The sequence below is a fragment of the Nannospalax galili genome, unplaced genomic scaffold (genome assembly GCF_000622305.1).
Source record: "Nannospalax galili isolate Female #2095 unplaced genomic scaffold, S.galili_v1.0 scaffold450, whole genome shotgun sequence".
NCBI lineage: Eukaryota > Metazoa > Chordata > Mammalia > Rodentia > Spalacidae > Nannospalax > Nannospalax galili.
The window spans coordinates 1,933,486-1,951,686 of record NW_008329134.1 but is presented as its reverse complement, the minus strand read 5'-3'; the positions used below and the strand labels follow the sequence as shown (position 1 = coordinate 1,951,686).

Sequence of the window (18,201 nt, the reverse complement as noted above, 5' to 3'; positions counted from 1 at the left end):
TGTGCGTGTGTGTGTGTAAATGTTCATGTTTGCATATCTATGTGTGTGAATAGTATATTCTATTCTCTTCTGGGAAATAATTAAAATATTCCAAAGTTAACAAAATAAGAATCCTCCTTTCCAAAGGCCTGTTATTTGTATGCATTATTGAAATCAGGAGAAACAAAGGTTTGCTATTGGACTGTGCCTACTGAACAAAGAATATGGTGGAGATTTTAAGTGGGTTTGTTTCTAGTAAGACAGTTATTATCAGCTTGTAAGTGCACCATGTCCCCCAACAAATGAATTGTCCATGATCACTGGCAGGGACCAAATTAAACCCCTCACTGCCAGCTTCTCTCTCTCGGCCATGTGGCTATTTCAGTATATGGAAGCATGGGCATCAACTCACAGGTTTCATCCAACTTGGTCCATTTTAACCATTTCTTGAATATATAATAGGATTGTTTTCATAATAATCATAAAATAGATTCTATTGATCAGGAGACAATTTAAAATTTAATCTTAATGTTCAAATCTGTATGTACACTTTCTGTTCCACTGTATTTAACAAGTAGGTTTCTTTTTCATCTCTCCCAGGGGGTAGGTCATGTTATTTTGTGCCAGATTCAATTTCATCACAAGTTTGGCCTGATCTTACCTCCTTTATTTTCTTCCATTCTTTCAGAAACTCTCTAAAGTGGCAGAAGAAACGTTACACATAAAATTGCTCTGATTTGTGTAGAAACCTCATTCCCAGCGTCATCACGCTATGCAGTAGAGATTCTTTTGGGGTGGTGGTCCCTGGAGGCTGAGCTCTCTGCAACTAATCTCTGGGAGGATCCTGTGCATTCCCAACCATGCTCCTGGAGGTTGACTGAAAAGTGGAATGTGGACCTGGTGGGGAATGGGCGCTGATTCTGCTTTCTCTTACAGCTTGAACACTCTGCACTAGCTTTAAAATTTTGTTTAATGAAATCCTAGTGAAGGTCCTTCTTCCTCCCAGGATTGCTTAGTAGAACACAGATTAGGACAAAGCCCTCTTGTGTATCCTTGGGAGAGTCATCACAGTGAGCCTCACCAAGGGGTGGGGGAAATGAAGTCTCCAGAAGGTTGTCTTTAGCCAAAAAGAGAGAGAAAAATGAGGTTTTGGCAGGAAAACCTTCCTGCATTTGAAAGAAAACTATGAAAGAAAAGTATGTCAGTAAAAAGATTTCCCCAAAGATTTCATTTGGAATCGAATTTTCAATATAATGAAGATAAAGCACTTTTTGAGAACCCCCTCTAACAATATTTCATTTCTAATAGAATTGCCTGTGAGCAACTGAAAGAATTGATGGGGGTGAGGAAAATGATTGAATGAATGGCATCACAGGAATAAATAAAAATATGCTTACCCCAGTTAAGCATCACCTTCGATTTCCTAGAATATAACTACTTTGCTAAGTAAAAGAATTTGCACATAAACAAAAGAAGTACAGTTTTTACTTTAATGTCCAAGGAGTAGAAGATGTTAGGAACAAGAAATTTCACACTATTTACAAGTGAAATGAGCCGCAACCCTAAATATACAAACTTCTGATTCCAGAACTCTCACCAATCTCACTCATTTGAATGTTTCTAAGGGGTAGAATCACGGGGGGTGACAGCACTGATATGCAGAAGGTGTTGTGCTAAAAGTGGAACAAAACAAGTTGTGCAGAGAAAGTCCAGGCAGGGCTTATAGGAAAGGTGGGTCTGATGTAGTAAAACACAATGCAAATGTGAGTGAATGACTATAATCAAGAACGTTCTTACATAAGGATTTTACAAACAACTTACATGCTCAGGTCAGAGAAAAGTATATTGATCAGAATGTAAGAAAGGAAATGCTTTGAGAACTGGAATTCCAGCTCCATGGTTATCTACAGCAGAACAGGTGGGATAGAAAACTTGCATTTGGGCCCTGACAGAGCCTTTTGTTAGTAACATTACTCCAGGTAATTGTTACTTTCTCAAACTACCAGTTTCCTTATTTCTGTAAGGAAATAACAACTATACATTTTTCATAGCTGATGTAAAATACTTGTGTAGTGAGCTGGGGAGATGGCTCAGTGGTGAAGGTGCTTGCCACCAGGCCTGACAACCTAAATTCAATCTATGGAGTCCATATGGTACAAAGAGAGAACTGACCCCCACAAGTTGTCCTCTGACTTCTACATAGCACTGTGGTTCTACACATGGGTATACACACAAAAACTTGATAACTAAATGGAATGAAAATCAAATACTCGCATGGTACCTAGGCAATAATAGAGGTTACGCCAGTGTCTGTCAGCAGTCATCCTTTCAAGTTCAAATCCCTTTTTAATCCTTAACGTCCTGTTTCACATTTTTCTTGCCAGCCTTAAATGGACCTGCAGTGGAATTTCCTGTCTTCTACTTTTTGAGAACATCCATAGACTTTCTGTATTTAGCTCTCTCGATTTCCCTTTTGTCGTGATCTCAGTGGCTGCCAGTATTTGACCATGGAAAGGGTGAACTTTCCTATTCTTGAAGAATATAATAGTTTTTTTTCATCCTTTGGCCAACTATTCCTTCCCAAGTTTTATTTATCTTTCAGCCAAATGTTTCATTTATTCTCACTACCCTGATAAAACGGAGCTTCCATTCCTCGGCCTCTTCCCCTTTCAGAGTCAGTCACATCAGTCAAGAATGTACCATTTGGCTCGCTCTGACTGGAGAGCTCTGTAGTTTTGTAGGTTTTCTGTTCCCTCTCTCTATTTTATCAATCTGGAGTCACTTTAATGTTCCAAAAGGAATTGGAGCCGGGTACCTCATATACTCTTCACCTCCACATGACCTTCACACAACTGGCAAAACATCTAGGATCAGAACGACGCTGGCTCCTATTGTGAACAGAGAATCTGGTGAATGTCTGTAGTTTCAATAATCATAATTACGGCAAGCACAATTCCTCTTTCCGAAAACATCCAACAATTGGAATGAGTACAAGCTTTAAAAATACTTTCACTAAAAAATATACATTTTACCAATTTCTGTATATAAAAATTTAATTTATACCTTAGGGTAAAGTACTAGGAATTTACTAAAATGCTCTGTTTTTTACCTTGCATATCCATATAATAAAAGTAGAGCATAATTATGAAATATGTGCTTTTTCACATTCCCAACATACTTAGAAAGAAGGAAGAGTCAACGTCACTCCCAAGTGAAGACGCACATGTGTGCATGATGATCATGGCACTGTGGGAGGGAGTGAAATTAACAGAAGATGTGCTCTTCAACTTTGTAGAGCTTATAATAAATTTGGAAGAATAAGAACTGTGTAACAGGAATGAATTTTTTCTAAAATCCTTGGCTTCTTCAGTGATTGCACTGACTTACCTACCATTTGAGCTTCCCACTTGCTTACACCCAATAAGCTAATGGGGAACCCTTCAGTTATCCCCACGTCTTGTCAAACACTCACAACAAACTTGGAATTTCATTCATACCTTGTGGCATACCAACTCTAATATGAAATTACACCCTTTTTGAGGGTTTATTTTTATTTTCTGTTTATGAGTGTATGTCTGTGCACTCCATGAGTGCTGAGTGCCCCTGGAGGTGAGAAGATGGTGTTCGATCCCATCGGACTGGGATTACAGATGGGTGTGAACTGTCATGTGGGTTCTGGGAACAGAATGCTGGGTCCTCTACAAGAGCAGTCAGCACTCTTAATCACTTAGCCATGTCTCCAGCCCCAAAATTATGCCCTTTAATTTTTTTCATAAATAATCTGTATGTGAGTCTTAATTACTCAGTGGGAACTGAAGAGATTTCCATCACAGACAGGAATGATGTGTGGCATGCCAAGTCCTCAGGTACTCCAACCATCCCTGCACTTTAGGCTACCGCCTTCTGACATATTCTTTGTATTCATTTTCTTTCTTCTAGTTTCCAGGTTCCTGTTCTTCTATCCACAAATTATTGTTATTTTTGAATGTGAAATAGTTTATCTTAATAGATATAGCCACAGGATCTAGTTATTGACCCTCAAGAAACTTAAACATGTATTTTTATATAGTGTCTTTTCTGGAACATTTTAGGTTGGTAAGAAAATGTGCCTTTATTCCCTGATACAGATGTATGAATTTTCAAAATAGAGTTTGCGAAGGATGTTCATAAATAGGATTCTTTAGTTACAAATAGGATATATTCATGGTGGAATAAAGGGGCTGTAGAGAAAACAGAACATTCACAAGGACAGTGAAGGAAGGCCTGTGTTTGCTCTTTCACAGCTCCCAAAATATAGTGATGCTTCTTCTTTTTTCTTTGAATGGATTTGGATTTGTTTCTTTGTTATAGAAACAAAAGGTTCTCTGCAGTCCTTCAGCCACCAGTGCAATGATTAGGCAGAATAAAAAACTTCTTTAGAAGGGGAGTGCTGGGGCTGGAGAGATGGTTCAGTAGTTAAGCACACTGGGTGCTCTTGCAAAGGACCAGGGTTCAAGTCCCAGCACCCACATGGCCGCTAACAACCATCCATAACTGCTGTTCCAGGGGATACTATGCCTTCTTCTGACCACCGCAGGCATTGAATAACATGAGTGCACTTACATAAATGCAGGCAATAAATACACTTATACACATAAAATATAAATTATTAAATAAAATATTTTTTTTAAAACGAAGGGGAGTGCTGTCATCAAAAATAAATGCAGTTGCATGGACTGCTTAGCAGGTGGATCTCTGTGAAATCGAGGCCAGCCTGGTCTACATATTGAGTTCCAGGCTAGCTGGGGCTACAGGGAGACCTGGTCTCAAAAACAGACAAAGGTCTGGAGAGATGGCTCAGTGGTTAAGAGCACAGGGTGCTCTTGCAAAGGACCAGGGTTCAAGTCCCAGCACCCACATGGCCGCTAACAACCATCCATAACTGCTGTTCCAGGGGATACTATGCCTTCTTCTGACCACCGCAGGCATTGAATAACATGAGTGCACTTACATAAATGCAGGCAATAAATACACTTATACACATAAAATAAAAATTATTAAATAAAATATTTTTTTTAAAACGAAGGGGAGTGCTGTCATCAAAAATAAATGCAGTTGCATGGACTGCTTAAGAATGAACTGAAAGCTGGGTGTGGTGGCGCACCCATTTAATCCCAGCACTTGGGAGGCAGAGGCAGGTGGATGTTTGTGAGTTCAAGGCCAGCCTGGCATACATAGCAAGTTCCAAGTGAGCTGGGGGAATAAAATATTTTTTTTAAAACGAAGGGGAGTGCTGTCATCAAAAATAAATGCAGTTGCATGGACTGCTTAAGAATGAACTGAAAGCTGGGTGTGGTGGCGCACCCATTTAATCCCAGCACTTGGGAGGCAGAGGCAGGTGGATGTCTGTGAGTTCAAGGCCAGCCTGGCATACATAGCAAGTTCCAAGCGAGCTGGGGCCTACGGGGAGACCCTGTCTCAAAAAGACAAAAAATAAAAAAAGAATTAACCAAACTAAAAGGGAAGACAGGGCTGGGATACTACCTTAGTCTTCCACAGTGGGTTACTCAGTGGGCTGAGGATGGGAGAGCAGGAAGTAAGTCTGGTCCAACACCATCTTGGAGCAGGAAGCCACACTGGGACACTGGGAAGACCTGATACAGCTCTGACCACATACATGGAACTGCATTTGTAACTTCAAGCAGGATCCACTGTGGGACAGGATGGAGCCTGGACCTGCCTTACTGCAGCAGCTTCTTCATCCTGTTCAGGGCACTGCTTGCCAGGAGCCACTCAACCGGAGTCCTGTTGAAGATGTGGTTCAGAAGGATAGTTTCCTGGGTCCTGTTGGGGTACTTGATGACACATTTCAGGGGCTTGCCTGGGGAAAAGTTCTTCAGGCCCGTAATGGTGAACTTATCTACTGGGTGGATCTTGTAGTCCAAGGGGTCAGCAGAGGTGAGGGGCAGCAGGCCCTGCTTTGTGAGGTTGATTTCATGGATTCTGGTGAAGCTTTTGGTGATGATGGCCCAACTTCTTAAGTGGCAAGGCTCCAGCACTGCATGTTCCAAGCTTGTGTTCTCACCATAGTTCTTGTCTCCAATCACCACCCACCTGATGCCATGTTTCTTATAGTAGTGGACTGTGTCAGGGACAGGGCCAAATTCTTGAGCAGCAACGTTGTGTAGACTTGGCCTTGCCATTTTCAGTGTTGGTGGCACTGATGAGCACGTTATTGGGGATGTTGTCTAGGTGTCCATAGGACTTGAGCTAGGGGTCAACAGGCAATGTGTGATCAGAAGTACACTTTCCTTTGACCTTGATAAAGATTTGCAGGTCCTCCAGGTCTTTAACATCCCACATACTATAAAGGCTCCAGGAGCCACAGGTGCTGGCTGGTGGGGCTCATATCCACTTGCTGCTGTCCACTGCTGTACTTGGGGGGATGCTGGTAGGTGTCCTGCCCTGGGTCAGAATCAGATCAGGGAAGCTTATCTGCATTAGGAACCCCCAGCTTGAACTTCTTGCTGTCCTTGACTGTCAAGAAGTCAGTCTCTGGGTTGAACCTGAGTGCCCAAAATGGCCAGGACTGTGACAGTCTCTGGGGATGTGACAAAGGCGTGGGTCACAGGGTTTTTGTCATTGTGACCTGTGAAATTCCTGTTGTAGGAGGTGAAAATTGTGTTCTTCCCATTCTTGATGTCTGTACTGTCCCACTGGCCAATACAAGGACCACAAGCATTGGCCAAGACCATGCCACCCACATCCTTCAGGGTCTGTGTGCTGCCATCCCACTCAGTGGTGGCTTGGACCTGCTCAGAATCTGGTATGATGTTGAACTGAGACTTGCACTTGAGTCTGTGGGCCAGGGCCTGCTTGGGTGCAGCTGTTGACCACCCCATGATCTCATAGGCCGATTTGGTGCAGCTGACAGTCAAACCCACGTGGATGTCTAGAGGCCAGCCTTCCTTCTGTGCCACAGTGCCACAGGGTGAGCCAAGTCAGGGGTGAAGAGCCCATTAATGTGCAGCTTCAGCTCACTGAGGTTAATTTTAATCACTTGGTCATACTGGCAGGCAGGGTCAGGCACCAAGCGATTCTGGAATTCTTCAGCTTGATTGTCCTTGTCTGTATGGCCTGTCTTGCTCAGTTACGTCTTCATCCTGTGGTTTTAGGGGAACACGGATGTGGTAGTCCCAGGATCTGCACCCATGTTGCAGATCCTTGCCATGTGGGTACAGGAGATGGTGTCCACATCTGGCCCACAGTATTCCATAATAGCACCTCTGGCACTTTTCAGTGTGAGGATGCCTGACCCTTTCAGGATCTGATCTTTGGTTGAGGTCCATCCAGAGAGGGAGCCCATCAACTTCACGCCAGTCACCTTAGGACACTTCAGCTCCGAGCATATCCCAGCCATGACATCTACTTCATCAGCACTCCCAACTTTAAAGCAGATACCTCCCAGGCCACCACCACTGGGGGTATGGGAATCAGTGCCAATCAGAACTCCAGGCCAGCATGATCTGGTGAATGATTCTAGATCCAGGCTTCCAGAAGCCCATGCCATACTTGGTACCTGAAGTTGCCAGGAAATTGTGTCCTTTCTGGTTTGTGTCCTTGGCCCTGCAGAAGTCTTTCTCACCCCCATCCTAGGCCTTAATCAGATGTTCAGTGGATAGTTAATGGCACAGCCACCTTGGACAGCTCACTGCTCATGAACCGCAGCGTGGCCATCTGGGCTGCGGCATCCTGCATGGCCACTCGGTCGGGCCATAGACGCAAGTATGTCTTGTCTGGTTCAGTCACTTGCCTGGTCCAATCCCCTGGTTGACTAGATCATCCAGGTGTCCATACATGATCTCCTCTGAAGGAGTCACAGACCAGTTCAGTCATGCACGGAAAATGTTAGTGTTCTTCACCGGGTCATAGAGGATGCACTCAGTGGTCTCAAAGTGGCTCATGGCTACCTTAGCGTGTTGGTACAGGACAGAGGCCACATGGCACTACTGTACACCCAGGATTTTCTGCAGGCAGGCCACCAGTAGGATGTAAGGCGCCATTGTGTGCACTGACAAAGAGGAGGTCATGCCACAGTGATGCTTCCTTAACATCTCATTTGTAGACTTCCTTTCATATGCAGTTACATTTGACTAATCTGAGGAGTCTTGTTAACATGCAGCTTCCTCATCCTGACAGCCACATATTGTAATCCCATAGTTCTTTATTGAATATATACAGTGAACTTTGAGGGCCACAGACATAGCAATTATGCAATAATAGCTAATATAGTCATCTTTACTATTTTGCATCTTTATTAAAGTTTTTTGGCATTTTATTTATTATTTTTATTTTATGTGTATAAGTGTATTGCTTGTATGTCTGTAAATGCACCCGTATTGTGCAAAGCCTGCAAAGGTCAAAAGAAGGCATTGGATCTCCTGGAACTGAAGTTGTGGATGGTTGCTAGCCACCATGTGGGTGCTGGGATCTGAACCCCGGTCCTCTGCAAGAGAAGTCAGTGCTCTTAACCACTGAGCCATCTCTCCAGCCCCTATTAAAGTTTTTAAGTTGAGGAAAATCTTAATTTGGAGCAGTTTCTATTCTACTTTGGAACTTATATCCTAGAAATAGTGTCATTTATATGTAAGCCTTGGAAAAAAAGAACATGGGCTGGTAGCAAGATTTTACTCTTCACATGAGGAAGATACTTCTCTTCCCATAAGAAAGGAAGAAACCATGCAATGTATGTCCAGCAGCTTGGAAACCACAGTAGACACTATGTCCTCAAGTTCCAATAAAAGCTGAGCATTCCCATGGTGGGGATCTACCCTGCAGTGTTAGTGCTCTCTTCAAAACATGAAAACATATATTATTTTTCTGCAAAATTTTTTAAATGTGAAAATGATTATGTCAAGGTAAAGGAGGAAGGAAGCTTTCAGCTCACTAGAATACTATGACTGGGAAAATGTTTTCAAGTTAAATAAAACAACCACAAGCATAAAGGTTAAACATATTTGTCACTGGGGAAGCTGTAATGAGAATTTCAAAGCACCTAACCTGTCGGTGATGAAGGTTTGTTTTAAAAGACATAAGGAGTAAACATAAATTGGTTTATCTGGACCAACTGTATGGCCTTAAACACCCAAAAGGAAAGTATAACCAAAGATTAAAGGGGCCAATATCATTTTTAAGAGTCCATATGCGTAGCTAAAGGCTACATAACAAGCAACAATGCCAGATATGCGATACCTTCTTTTGAGTTGTTGGCCAGGGTGGCCCAAGATACTCCCAGATAGTAACCCAGCACAGAACTGGGACAATGAACAGCAGACCCCAATCTTATCTAAAGGAATACTGACAACTGATAGATGAGGAACAGCTGACCTTCCTAAAACAAAGTCCTCTAGATAGGCTGAGTAGATTCACCAGATGGACAAGTAGTGGGGAATGGCTGGGGGTGCCGACAACACAGCAGACAGTAGCAGGGATATCAGAGTATAAGGGCTATAGTTGGGGGAGGGAGGCTGTGGGAGGGTGCCATCTGGGAAGTGGGTGTATAGTTGAATAAGATGGTTTGGGTTGTTCTGTGTGATGTATACATACAAAAAAAATCAAATTTTTTAAAACGTATTATGTTTGAGAAGGAAGCATGGAAATTTACATTATGTTAATTAGTAGAGGTGATAAACATTATCATTGAAATCTACCCAGTGACTTTATAGATATACACAGGCACCAAGGATCCAATTGGAACCGATTATGACTAGTAATAATCAGATACATACAGATTAGAGATGCATGAGCCAACATCTCAGTGTTAGTAGCAAAAACAATGAGTCCTTCTGCAAGGAACAATATATTCTAAAATGAAATGGAGATCGTTTTTAAAGGTTAAAAACTCATTCAATTTTATGTCTTACAGGGTTTATACTGAGTTCAATATTGTATAACTGTATTAATTCAACTGTGAACCTAGAAACTTACAGCCATTTGTGAAAGAGATGTATTCTTGCTCTGGAGTGTGTTGCTAATATGTTAAAGCTGTAATGAAATGCTTCTTCTAATCATGTAGTTACTAAAAAATTTTTTTAAAAAGGCTTAAGGAGAGTACACACAGCTTTATGCTATGACATATTTCAGCACTATATTACTCCAGATGTTCACTGATGAAATGATAAGAAAATGAGGTATATATCCAAATAGAATTTGCTCATCCATAAGCAAAAGAATGAATTTTGTCCTTTGCAAAAATATAGATGGAACAGAATGACAAAACTCAAGCACAGGGAGAGAAACTACATGTTCTCATCTATATTTGGAAGGTGATAACTTGATCTGAAAGACATAAATAATAAAATGATTGTTACAGAGCCTGGGAGAGGTATGGGGAGAACAGTGGAACTGGTATGGTTATGGACACAGCAGTGCAGTTGGGTGGGTGGAAAATTTTCTAATATCCTGTTGACAGCTGGATCACTACGGCTTATAACAATCAATAGAATACTTCAGAGTAGCTAGTAAAGAGGACTCTGAATAGTCTCAACACAAAGACATGGTTTATGTCTGAAGCAATGTGCACAATTACTGTGTCTATTAGAAATTAAAATATATTAAATATTGATTGCATTACCTACCTTTATTTATGGTTGAGTGTAAGCGCTCCTTACAGATTTTGTGATGTCATACTATTACACGGAGAAAATTTCATGGAATATGGGTTATACCATAACCTGGAGAAACACAGTAGAATCGGTGATTATTTCATCATGGCCTTTCCTTTTGATAAGGTCATTAGCCTTTGGAGCCACAGTTAGGCAAATCCTTATGCTAGGGTGGACCAACAACCCTCAGTGTTATACAACCCAGTGATATGTAACCAGATGGCTCCAGAAAGAACACTCAGAAAGTGGAACACGCAAAGTACATGAGTCATTCTTAGAGTTTATCTCCTCTTAGAGCAGTCATGACATGTCCTTAGAACAGTGACATGTGAGGGGATGAGCAGGTCTGGTCATGTTTGGCATCATCCATATGGAGAATATCCTTGAGAGTGCGTGTTCGAGGCAGCTTTCCCGGGATCAACTCTGGTCAAGTTCATAGCTGTGTTAGACCACATAGTACATTTTACTGTCTATGCATATTATGTATAATTGTGTATTTTATCTGTTTTTGCTTTTCTCTTGATATTGCATTTTATTTCAAAGAAAAAGCCCCAGTTGATCATAACATATAGCAGAAAAAAAGTTGTATAGAAACTACCTTAAAATATTGGTACCTCATAATTAAATATATTCTTAGGGATTAAAATTTTAGAAGTAAGACAACATACAGAATAAGAATCCCACTATCTTTACACAGTTGGAGGTAATTTTTTACATAATTTTTGGCTTGAATATCCAACTTTAATATGTTTAGTCCCTTAATTACAGCTTAGTCATCTTTGGGAAGTTATTTCTTTTCTTATGTTGAATAGTCTTTTCTGTTAAAATGGACATAAAATCCTATATTACTGGGTTTTGATGAGAATTACATAAGGCTAAATTTCAAATTTTGAGGAGACTTTATATATCCAATAAGTGGAGAAAATATTGCTATTTTAGTTTTTCTTCTTTTTCAATTGACAGGAAATATCTGAGAAGGCATTATGTATCAAATTTATATTTCTTCTGTGAATTAGTTGAATTTGGTGGCTCTCAGCTATAGGTAATATTGAACTACAGGGGGCTGTTCAACAGGGTCTGGGGACATTGGCATCGTTACAAGTAGAGGGCGCCACTAGCACACGGAGGGGTGAGGTGGGGCATTCAACTGAAGTTCTACAATGTGCAGACACTTTTCCATAGCAACACACTGATTCAAAATGTCAATAAGGTAGAGATTAAGATATACCACTCATATCTTAATTTTGCCAAGAGAAAGAAGGGCATGCAGCATGAATAATAAAGACTCTAACGAAAAATAAGACTAATCCTTCTTTGCCCAGAAATTGTACTAAAACAGACTGTTACACCCAGGCAGACTTCAGATGGAACTACTGAAACTCATGAAGAAGATGCTCATGGTCCCAGAAAATGATGCTTTACTAGAGCTCAGACAATAAGCTTAGTAATTCCCTCACCCCTGCACTACAAATATATTAAACCTTAACTATTAGAACACTATCTAAAGCCAGGTTGGGTACGTCATGCCGTAATTACAAGGCAGAAGGATTTTGGAGAGTTTAAGGCTAGTTTGGTCCTTAGAAGCATGACCCTGCCCCAAAACCAAAGGAAAACTAAAGAGAGTGTTTAGTTCTGAAGTTACTATTCAGTTGTCATATATACAAGTGAATATTTTCTCTGCTTAAAAGTTTTTCTGTTTCTCTTTTGTATATGAAGGGAATCTAGCAGTCTTGAAAAATTGACCAAAGACTGTGCAAAGGTATATAAATAATGCAATCTTTTCAACACATGGCTATTTTCCGTGGTTAAACTTCCTCCAGGTTTTATCAAATCTCTTCCACGTCCCTTCTGGAGAAAAAGATCTTAATGTTCTGTCTGAAGTCTGTTAGTCTGTTTGTGTTCAAGACAGTCACTCATATTGGAATAGCAGGACTGAAATCACTTGGCATAGAACGGTTTTTCATTTTTAGATGGGAACTGTTGCCTCAATAAAATGGGAGGAAGTTTGGCAATCTGTCTGATGACTGACATGCCTGGTACCTCCCTTTTAGACACTTCCAGTCCCAAATTCTAAGGTAATGACATGTCTATACATAATTTGCTCCCCCTCATTTAAAAAGATAATGCATATAATTTTGTTCCTGTTTCACTTGGACCACATGTAGCTGACCCTGAGCCAGACATAAGAGGAATGCTGTACTCACTTTCCTAATTACTTCTGACATCACAGTATGTAAGTCTTCATTAAAGTTATGAGAGGCAGGTTCCAGAGATGTGGAAATGCAGCTTTTTTTCTAGTAGAAGTTAGGAATGAAGAAGATGAGAGCATAAAAAACAAGTCAGTATGTTGACTAGCAATGAAGGCGTTAAAGGCTAATGTGCAATTTCTTCCTTAATTAATGCAGTTTCAAGCTGTCAGAAAGTAGAAAGAGTTCTGGGCATCTTAATTCTCCTAGTCAGTATCCCCCAAAAGGAAGACTGAAAAAATCCATTTCACTTTCCAGTTCTCACTTAAAATAATCAGATAAAATGATCTCTGTAAATTTTAATTATTATTATATATTATATATAACTTATTCTTCTGAATAATTCAGGTGCAGTAGACTTTAAAAACTGGCAGGTAAATAGAATACATCTTTAGGCAAACATTATAAAGCAACTCTCAGCCAGCCATGGCAGTGCACGCCTTTAATCCCGACACTCAGGAGCAGAGGCAGGGAATCTCTGTGAGATCAAGGTCAACATGGTCTGAATATGGAGTTCTAGGCCAAATGACAAAAAAGACAAAATATTCCTAATGCTTGTGGCCTGTTTGTGTCTCTCAAAAATTGACAAGCTGCTGGGTGTGGTAGTACAGGCCTTTAATTCCAGCACTCCAGAGGCAGAGGCAGGTAAGTCTCTGTGAGCTCAAGACCAGCCTGGTTTACTCAGTAAGTGAAGGCATTAAAGACTAATATGCAATTTCGGTAACTTCCAGGCCTGCTAGGGCTATAGGGAGACCCTGTCTCAAACAAACAAACAAATAAAAAACAAACCAAAAACAACAGTTTGAAATCTAATAACCAATGTTTGGAGGTAAGCCTTAGGTATGTGAATGAAGTAAGTTTCTCTTCTTCGTCAGCTACTCAGTTTATGGTATTTTGTTATAGCATTCCAGGATTGATAATCAGCTGGCCAGTTTCAGGCTGCCAGTGTGGTTATTACCAGCAGAAGCTAAGAAGTGATGTACAATAGCAAACCAAGAATTTCCTCCACATGGATGTAATAAACATAAATAACCCTAAAGCATAAATAATAGCAAATGTAGTAAAACAATTAGGAAGTGATGAGTTTGGGGTTTTGTAATACCTTTTAAAATATAATTTGTAAACTATAAACTTATATTGCTTAATACTTAATAATGACTGTTCTTCTACCTGGCTCACGAAATTCCTGACAATTCAGCAATCAGTTCTCAAGAGTCAGTATGAGCTTCAGCACAATACTGCTGGGGAAAGTTATTTCAACTTTCCGGTTAGCTTTGGCCTAGGGATTTGAACTTGACAGCAAAGAAGAAAAGTCAGCCCTTACTTCTATATTAAAGATTAATGTAATAGATGAAAGCCATATTTTAAAAAATATTTGCTGCTTAAAGATACAGTAGACAAGAGGCCCTTAGAAGTTTCACTATTAAAAGGAAAAGAAGTTGGATAAAATAGAGCAGCATTTGAAAGATTAGACATATTGGGATTTTTATGATAAAACCTAGAAGAGATTATTGACAAAAAGGTAGATTGAAGAAGATGGTTTGGGATAAAGATTTAGATACCCATTTAGATTTATAGGGTATTATTGAATTGCTTCCAAACAATTTGTGCATCTTATTCAAAGAGATATGCATAAATGGAAGGACTATATTAACTCAATTTTCAGGATTTAGACATGTGTATGCATAATGAGGGTGTTTCAAATGTGGCCAGTGTCAGGCACCAATTTTATTAGGCACCCCTGAAATCTTTTATAAGAACCTTGGTAATTAGAACATGAAAACAAAATAGACATTTTCTTTGAACTGCTTTGAAATTTAAGGTACATTTTTGTCTTTATGCCAAAAGAATTGGGTATTTGAATAACTAAACCTTGTATTTCTTTGGTTTTTATCGAAAAAAAAAAAAACTAAGGTACCATTTAGTAAATTCCCCCATTTTCCTGTTCCCTTCTTACATTCAAAAAACCACAATAAGCTATTTTTCAGTTGGATAAAATAAAAGTAGAATGCCTGACTTTTGAGGGGAAAATAATAGTAAAGAGAAATAAATTATAAAAGTTTTGTGCCATAATAGGGCTTTGAAAACGAAGCCTTGGAAAACTGAAAGAATGACAATTTGTACATCAGTAGTCCAGGGGTTGTTTTATGATTATGTTGCATATTAATTTCTTTATATCTTTCCGCCATTGTTAAAAAAAAACGACAGCCAGAACTTCAAAGGGGTCCTGCATGTGTTCCAAATCAGGGCTCTGAGCTGATGTCTGACAGCCCAGAAATTAAAACGAAATAAATGCGCTGTTTAAACTCCCATTTTCTTCCCCAGTAACAACAACAACAACAATAACAAAATCAGTTTTTCTGTCTTTTAGGCCTCCCTTTCCCTCCCAAGTTAACTTTAAAGTTCTGTTTCTTGGATAGTTCATCATTCAGCAATCATTGCCCTGGCCCTATGGCCCAGAATTGCCACTGACTTCAGAGGGAATTTCAGACAACTAGAGAACATGTCAAAGCTTTGGGAGCAGCCTTTGTGACTTTTTCTGTACATTAAAACACATCTCACTAAAAAAAAAAAAAAATAGATAAAAAAGAAAACCTTAGTTGTTAGGCCATGCCCAAACACCTGCGTTTGACTGCTTGCATTTTCTTAGGATGACAGAAACAGACATCTTAAAAAAGAACAAAGACAGGGAGGGATGGTTTGTATTTGAAAGTGCACCAGCGTGAATATGAACCGTCAGTCACTAGCCAGAATTCTGGCAGCCATTTCTCAGAGCACTGGAGAGAATGATTAGAGTTTGACCCAGGGAGCCCTGGGTTTTTTTTAACGAGGTAGGCTCGTCAGTGCAGAAGAACTTTCCATCATCTGCAGCAGTTTCTTAGTTTTTCTGAATGATCAAGTGAGTAATGACAGTCTCACAGTGACAACGTGGTTTGCTGACGATAGTACAGTTCGTAAATGTTGGGTAGAATTCTGGTGACATGTGATGTGGCTGAAAGAGAGGATAGAAGTTACTGGGCTTCAGAAATGAACACATGCATAATACCTTGGATTAGGTGAAAGTTGCTACCTACCAATTAGAGCCTTGTTCTCAAATATACCCCTGGCTTTCTATTTTAATTGATATTTTTTAACAAAGTGTGGATACGTAGCAACGAGGGGTAAAACATTTCCTGCTGCTACTTTGCAAAGAAGAGCAGAGAAAACCAAGCCGCTCTGGGAATATCCTAAGTTTAATGGGCTTGGGTTCATTCTCTTCTCTCCCACAATGCCATCTAACAGCCTGCACATCTGGCTTGCAGAGCATCACAGAATGTTTATTTCCGGACCCTGAGAAGCTTTCCTGAGTGTGGGGTAGAGTCCATGTTTGTTCATGTTAAAATACCTTGTGAGAGTATATTGTGCCTAAATGCAGACAATATATTCAGTGCTCACATTCCCTTATGAGATGGAGAGAAAAGAGTAAAAGTGAGCTGAAGTGCTTTCAAAGTGTGCCAACATGAAGTCTTCCTATGCTCCCTGGGAAAAAGCAAAGAGAATGTCAAAGTGATGATCTCCCAGCTCAAGCACTGTCACAATGCTTGTCATCCGTCAAGAGAACACATTCAGATTCACACCTGAGCACTGAGAGATCTAGACATTTTCTGGATGTGAGTGTAAGGGGACAAACAGGCATCCACGTTCCAGTAAATACGACTGTGCTGTATTGATGGATCATATGCCAAGAGCCGGAATTCCACCATTAAACTGAAAGTAGTAAATGACCTACGTGTTAGAAAGGCTGTATCTGATTGAGTTAATTTTGCCAGCAAAGTGTAGAGTTTTAAGAGCAATTCCCCCAAATACAGGGGTGAGGAGGCAGCAGATAGGATTTTCTTTTTCTCGTTTTGATCAAATCCATGCCCACTCCTTCCCCTCTAACACCTCCCATATCTCATCACTTTTTCTGACATTTCTTTCTTTCTTTCTTTCTTTCCTTTCCTTCTTTCTTCCTTTTTTCTTTTTTTCCTTTCCTACCTTCTTTCTTTCCTTCATTCATCTTTCCTTCTTTCTTTTTTGTTTTTGTTTTTGTTTTTGTTTGTTTGTTTGTTTGGACGGGGTTTTACTCTATAGCCCAAGCATTCTTGCAACTTTCTATATAGTCCAAATTGGCCTCAAACTTGCAACCCTCCTATCTTAACCTCCTCCAAATGCTAGAATTACATGAATGAGCACTGATGCCCAGACAGAGCTGACCCTTGAGTTATGAACTAATCATAGGTGAGAAGAGGAGGAAAAGCAGACAGTGATACAAACAATCGTGTGGCATTTGTTCTCCCTGATATTTTCTGACCTCTATTGTGTCCTTATGCAGTGCTAGGGTACTATGTGCCATTCTCCACTTATCAGCGGAAACTGTAGACAGATTTTCTCCAACATACCAAAGAAGAAATGGAAATTTGGAGAGGTTAAAGAACATATAGTGGATGCCACTGAAAGACTGAGAGATATGCAGGTCAAACTCCAAAAATCTCAGCTCTGACCTAATGTCCAATATTCTAAAGAAGGTCAATCGGAAAGCCAGTTTGACATAATAGCAGAGGGGACACCTGATTATCAAGTCACATAGTCTAACCTTACATATAATTGAAACGTTTTTGAACTAGTTTGTCATTAGCGCTTACAACATTAAAGCTTTAGAAACATGATGATTTCCTGGGCAAGGTACAGATAGCACAAGGAGAAACTGAGGAAGATGAATAATATTACAATGGATAATATAAAACTTAGATATGTATGGTTAGAGTCTAGTCACTGATATGTCCAATCTCTAGTCCACAAGCTACATAGATTTCAGAAGAACTATGCATGTGACCTAACAAACTATGTCCAAAGGGTAGACACCCAGATAGAGGATATGCAAAGAAATACTCTGCTGTCAGTTTGTGATTCAAGACAAGAATTAGGAAAGGAGGGCAGGAAAAGATGAAGAATTCAGTGTTTGCCTTGGAGAAAAGGGGCAAACTATGGGAATGGAAACATTCACGAATGAGCAATGCTCACAGAGGGAGGGCAGGGGGGCCAAAGACAGGAAAGGACTCAAGTAATAACAGTTCTCAGGGGGGAAGAAGGCAGAGGAGCCTACAACCATGTCTGGAAGGAAGGAACAGGTGGGATTAAATCTGAGCATGTGATGACACGGGGTGGGATGAGCAAAGGTTATTCAGAAAGCAAGGGAAATTAAATGTTAGTAAGAGGGTCAGTCAAGAGATAATCTGTAGATTAATGTATTCAAATGAAGTACTTGTACAATTATTGATAGTTTCTATACATGGTAAGTATATATATATATA

At 40.1% G+C, this 18,201-nt stretch overlaps 1 protein-coding gene and 1 pseudogene across 1 annotated transcript in view; one reads left to right on the top strand and one right to left on the bottom strand.

Annotated features, from left to right (window-relative positions):
• Hdac9 (histone deacetylase 9) overlaps positions 1–18,201 on the top strand; it is an 897,356-nt gene that overhangs the window by 802,880 nt on the left and 76,275 nt on the right. The gene's annotated exons all lie outside the window — the stretch shown is intronic.
• LOC103733840 lies at positions 5,700–8,021 on the bottom strand (annotated as a pseudogene).